We start from the raw sequence: 5,984 nt of genomic DNA on the forward strand, positions 1-5,984 counted from the left end.
GCAGTGCAGGAACACCTTGTGGGGATCACAGGGACACACAACCAGCTTGGAGGGACCATTTGTTTCTCCGCTGGGCAGCAAAGGTTCCAAGAGTGAGCGTGGCCTGTGCCCCTTGTCTGAGAGTTACTAAGGGCTGCCCTCCCTGCCAGCACTCCAGGGCAGTGGGCAGCAGCCACAGAGCCTTGGCAGCCTGCTGGCACAGCCCTGCCTCTGGCTCCATGGGGCAGGGACAAAGACACGGGGCTGTTCTGATAAGCTATTCAAGCTATGAGAACCCTCCTGGGAACCCGCTCCTGAAACAAACAGCTCAGCTGAGGTGTGGCCTGGCCTCACCCCTGCTCAATCACTGTGTGGCCACATTTCAGTGTCGAGGTTGTCCCTGTTCAATACCTTGGCAGGGCAGGGAGTGACAGACCAACTAAAATACCAGACCTTTATATCAGGTTGACAGATGAAATGTGTCCTTAGCCTGAGTCAGTGAAAAGAAGAAAAAAAAAACCACACCTGCAGCATTGACTACACATTAACATAGTCCTGAGAGCAAATCTCAGACCCTGGGCTCCACTGACTGCAGACTGCTGCTTATCCAGAGATTATTCCAGATACAACAGAACAGCTCAAGTGATTTATGATGTTCCACCTAATTAACCAACAAACAAAGGCAGAAAAGGTCTGTCTTTCCAGATTGAAAGCAATGCTTTTAATTCTGTAGAAATAAAAGCTGATATTGTTTTAACTTTGGCAGATGCTCTGTGGAAATTGCTAGCAATTAGATGTGTTGCATTCACTGTTGTAAAATTTTCAAACTGCTTGTTTTGATTTGGCTTTGACTAGCTCTGTGTTGAGAAATTTTGGTTTTAGTTATTTCAGAGTTTACACATCATCTATCAAGAGTGTGAAAACACATTTCTATTGATGGTGCAACAGTTGGTTATAAAATAAAAAGCTCAAACTCTCCACAACTACTACTACTACTTTGTTTGACAGCAACATTGTAGCATAGCRTTTCATTTAATATTCAGCCTATCTCCAGAATGCCATTTTTACATTAATTTGTATGCGGTGCAATGAAAGTTGCTATGTGGACTCTACAAGCCCAGACAGAAGGATTTCTGTCCCTTGTTTGAGCACATTCAGTGCGCAGCTCTTCTACACTGGCTGCTCTACAGGAACAGCCCAGTCCCCTCAGGGTGCCCTGGGTCACTTTGCTCTACCCCACGGCTGCACTTCAGCCAGGCTGGACAGTGCCTGGGTCACTGCACAGCCACAGTGCCAGGTAAGCAYAGCAGGCACCCTGACAGACGGGCAGGCTCAGCCTGAGCCCTTCAGCTCAACACAGACTCTTCTACAGTCTCTGGACTTGGGTTTGTTTCTGCCTTTGACCCAAGCAGCAGCTTTGTTGCTCGTGTGGATTGAGCACTGCCAGCCCTGGTGTGCAGGTGAGTCTGCACAGCCCAGCTGGCAGCACAYGCACCTCAGCACAGATATCCAGGCCTTTGGAGGTCTCTTTCTGTCTGGAAGAAGGCCAGGATTTTGATCTATTTCAGGACACCAAACACCTGCATTAAACACCAGAGGGAGTGTTCATCCTGCCCACCTTGGCTGTTTGCAGCCCATGCAATTCCAAACAGTGCAGTGTTTAGGAATCACTGAAGCAAACCATAAATATATATATCCTATAGCCATCTCTAAGGGGTATTTGAGTCAGTCCACTTTCTGCTCCACCTACAGACTCCTCTGAAGATCTCTACACAGCCAGAGGGTTGTATTTTAAGGTCACACCCAAATTATGAGGCTTCACCTGGCATGCACATACCATCATTAAACCTGCCCATGAAACTTCATCGGCAAAATAAAGAGGTGTAATTACATTTTCCCCATTCAGTGGAGAAATAATAATTMTTTTGATGGATGAATTCGGGCCATCAGGGCTTCTCTTGAGTCCCATCCAGCAAGATATATTTTCTAATAATTATGATGCTTATCTTCCTAATGAAGTCATAAGCATCACCTGACATTTAGAGATATATTTTACAAAATTATCACTCTCTAAAATAGTAAAGTTTTWAAAAAAAAAACATCAAAAACTGAAACTCCACTGCAAAGATCATGGTTTCATTTAAGCATCCAAAAAACAAACCCTAACAAACACTGAACAGCTCCATGAATGGAATTCCTTAGAACTGTGCTTCCTTCCCCCTGCACTCCCTCTGAGACCAATGTGATTTCAATAAAAGCTGTGCATTCCTTTCTACTTTCAAATTTGGCTGTGCTGAAGTATCGCATGGATTTTACATGCAGTGTTTGCTTCACTTCAGAGTGCATCTCTTTCTTATGAGTTCCTGTATAACACAGTGCCTCATTCTGCTGGGTCCTCTTCCAACAGGAACATGGAGGARGATCTGGAAAGTACATCTGTCAGCTAGCAATATAAAAAATCTTATCCCCAGAGACCTACTGATCTCTTCAATTATACACATTCTTGTCCTGATTTATGTGGGGGTGTCATGTCTTGTGTGGTGCTCAAGACACAATGAAAACATTGTGCCAGTGGAAAACCAAAATATATAAACCTCAAGCCATTGAGGTGAAAAGGGAAGAGTCTCCTTGCTGCCATTGATCTCACTTTTAAATGGACAGGGAAACAGCATTATGAAAGGAGACAGCTCACACCTAATACACTTAGCAAAAGTAAAGAAAGGTCTTGCTTCTCTAAATATTCATATGGGACTCATCAGTACAACATTCTTCTAATGACTAAAGGAAYGTCAAACCTGTGATGGGGAACAACCTTGGGACAAACAAGACAACAAAATAAAAGCCATAATAATAGAAGTAAAGGAAAGACACAAGGCAACTGTGAAGAAAGAGATGCTAMTAAATCAAGAGGGGTCAAGTGCATTAACTGAAAGTGGGTGTAAGATGGAGGTGTTCATTTCTTCTAAGCAATGTTGGCCATTAACAATAACTCCAGCATCTACAAACAGAAACAAAATCTTTGCCTAAGATAACGATGTTGCAGAAGCCTTCAGTCTTGACCTGCTCAGTCAGTTGAACAACTTCCCTTATTAACAAGGCTTTAAATCTGTGTAACCAATTAAAATGTGTTTTTCCTCACTGGCAGATCCACAGTATAATCAACACTGTTTGTGTGTTTAYGACAGAAGTCTTTCCAGACCACAAATAAAGAATACAACACCTGTAGTGTCTTGTCTACTGACTGTATGTTRTTTTTATTATATTAACACACCATTTTCCTTTCCAAATGAGAATACTAGCAAAAAACTGATCACCTCCTAAGAGTCTTCACGGTATTGGTGCATTTCAAGTGCAGTTAAGGTTTACAGCTCTTGGCAGAGTACTTCCTGGCTGGGCAGACAGCTACCTGGTAACATCTCTGTCAGCCATGCAGCTGGCGTGATACAATCTGAACACATCTTTATTCAGCACAGAGCATGAATCTTCCCTCAGGTATCCCAACAGTCTATTTCCCAACACAACATTACAAGTTCACAAAGGGATTCAGAGAACAGCAAGAGTTCCTTCTTTCAATGTCTTTGAAGCAAAGGTGAAGTTGTTATGCTGAATAAACTCCTATCAGCTTCTGGTGACCGTGTTTTCCATATACCTTTGTTTCTACTCCCACTTTAATTTCACCAGCTGTGGCAAGTACCTGTACCCCAGCTGCATTCCTCAAGATGGCATTTGTCACACACTCTCTTACAAAAATGTAGTGGGACTCTCCAGCAAACTGCAATTCCCGTTTCCCCTCAGTGAAACTCATGTGCAATAGTCCCCTACCATTTGTGTGAGTTCCTGCCTGCCCACATCTGCAGCCTCCAGACTGGCACCTCAGCCCCAGCAGTCCAGCCTCACAGCTCTTTGCTGAACTATATGGACAGCTAAGCTTCAAAATCAACATCTGAGAGCAGGTCTGGATGAAGGAGTCATTATAAACTATTTTTATTTGACAGAGAAAACATCTGCTCAGGCAAAGAAGGCTTATTTTACATAGTTAACACACCAGCACTGTATKTACAGAGTCTGAAAGTAAATCAAGAGAAAGTGTTACTTTTTGTTTTTCTGACGATGAGCCAACCATACCATAGCTGTTTACTTGCAAAGTTCCTACAGAAAACTCAAACAAAATTCAGTATGGATTTCACGACTATTGAGTGGGCTTCTTCAAAGCCCTGTACCAAGTCAGAAAATATTTCTAAGGTGCTCTACTGCAATAATTACTGATCATTTACATACGATTCCCAACTGTTGGGGGGGAAAAAAAAAAAAAAAAAGACCTTCCTGTACCATGTGAACAAAGTACTCCGGCCAAGTAATTAACGGACAGACTGAACTGCAGGTTTCTTGATAGCAGCATTCTGTGAATAGGAGCAAACCCTGGATAAGTCTGCTGAGGAACCGACAGCAGTGCCCTGTTCTTCCTGGAAATGTCCAAACAAGGAGTTGGCCTCTCAGATTCAATATTCAATATTGCAGACAMCCCACGTTACTGAGAGCTGCCTGTCCAGTATCTGGCACACAACCTCCCGAGTGTAAGTGGGGCATTACGTATAGATAAAAGCCACCAACGAGTGAAACTGCAGTTTAACTAAAGTGGAAGAACGTTTAATGCTGGCAAAAACTTCACAAACCGAAATCTGCACTGAATTACATCTAAGAGTATTTTCCTTCCACGGAGGGGGGGAAGCTGCCAAGAGCARCTACAACGTTACTGCAACACACGCTAACTCCGCTGAGAGTTCATTACAGAAAAGAACAGAAACAAACTATTCCGTGGAGAACGCGAACTTTCTGCKGGCTTGGCCCAGCCTGGACGCACTGGCGAGGAGCCTCTCGGCCCGCCCTGTCCCGCTCCGCGACGCCCGGAGCGAAGGAGCGGGACCGGGGCTCGACGGGACCGGGACCGCTTTCCCCGGCCGGCCCAGCGACGGCGCGGCACCGCGACCGCCGAAATAAAACGTGCTTCGTAGTAAACAAACGCGTGCTTTTTATTTTTCCCCCTTTCTGGCGATTTCTTCCTCCCCTGGCCGGCGAAGCTGCCCGCTCCCCCCGCCGCCGCCCCGCTCCCCCCGCGCCCCCCGCCCGGCCGAGGCTACTCACGGCGGGCAGCTCTCCGGGGCTGCGACCGTCTGSCGGCGGCGGCGGTGCCTCCGCCCGCCCTCCTGCGGGAATGATGTCAGCGGCGGCTGGGTGTGGAACCAGAAGGGCTTTCAAAAGTGCCCCCCGGCTGCTGGCGGCGGGAGAGGGGTGTGAGCTTGCGTGTGTGTGTATGCGAGAGTGTGCGGGCGCGGAAGGAGGGAGGGAGGGAGGGACGGGGCGCGTACAGAAGAAACTTTTCCCCGCCCGTTCCCACTCGGCGGCGGGCGGGCATCCAGGCGCGCCGCCGCCCGGCCCTCCCCGGGGGCTCTCGGCCCGCCGGCCCCCGCGGCCGTGGCCGGTCCCGTCCCCGCAGCGCTGCCCCCGCCGGGCCCCTGACAGGGCGGGCTGAGCCTCGCTCAAGGGATGCCAGCGGCCGGGCGCTCGTCCCGCTCCCCGGGCGGCCCCCGCCGTCCGTCTCCGCTGACCCTGCCGGAGGAGTGACCGCTCCGTTCTGAGGCGGCGGAGCCCACCGCGCTCAGCGGGGGTCGGCGGTGCCTGCCGTCACCGCGGGCAGGGGACGGACGGCAGCTGCCCCATGGTAGCTGGGCGAGAGCTTTTCCCGGGAAGAACGGGGCGAGGCCCAGGGCGGAGCCCTCTCACGGGAACCATAACGGGGAAAAGGAGCCGCGGTTCCCAAAGCGGCCGGGGAGGGGGCCGGGACGGCGCCATTTCCCGCYGGCCGTGCTTGAGCCGCYCCCGCCAGGGCCTCCCGCYSCCCTCCGGCCCCTCAGCGCTGGGCCCGGGGCCGTCCGAGCTCCGGCTCTCGGCGGGATCGGGGCAGCCCGAGCCTCAGTTCTCGGCGGGATCGGGGCAGCCCGAGCCTC

The 5,984-nt window shown here is 49.5% G+C and overlaps 1 protein-coding gene across 1 annotated transcript in view; it reads right to left on the reverse strand.

Moving 5' to 3' along the window:
- Nucleotides 1–5,327, reverse strand: part of EMP2 (epithelial membrane protein 2) — a 19,010-nt gene extending 13,683 nt beyond the window's left edge. The window contains exon 1 of the mRNA XM_057367270.1: nt 5,122–5,327. The gene's annotated coding sequence lies outside the window, so the exon portion shown is untranslated. The remainder of the gene's footprint in view (nt 1–5,121) is intronic.
- Between the last annotated feature and the right edge of the window lie 657 nt (nt 5,328–5,984).

The sequence above is a fragment of the Malurus melanocephalus genome, unplaced genomic scaffold (genome assembly GCF_030028575.1).
Source record: "Malurus melanocephalus ecotype Western Australia unplaced genomic scaffold, MMel_1.1 scaffold_77, whole genome shotgun sequence".
In the NCBI taxonomy this organism is placed as follows: domain Eukaryota; kingdom Metazoa; phylum Chordata; class Aves; order Passeriformes; family Maluridae; genus Malurus; species Malurus melanocephalus.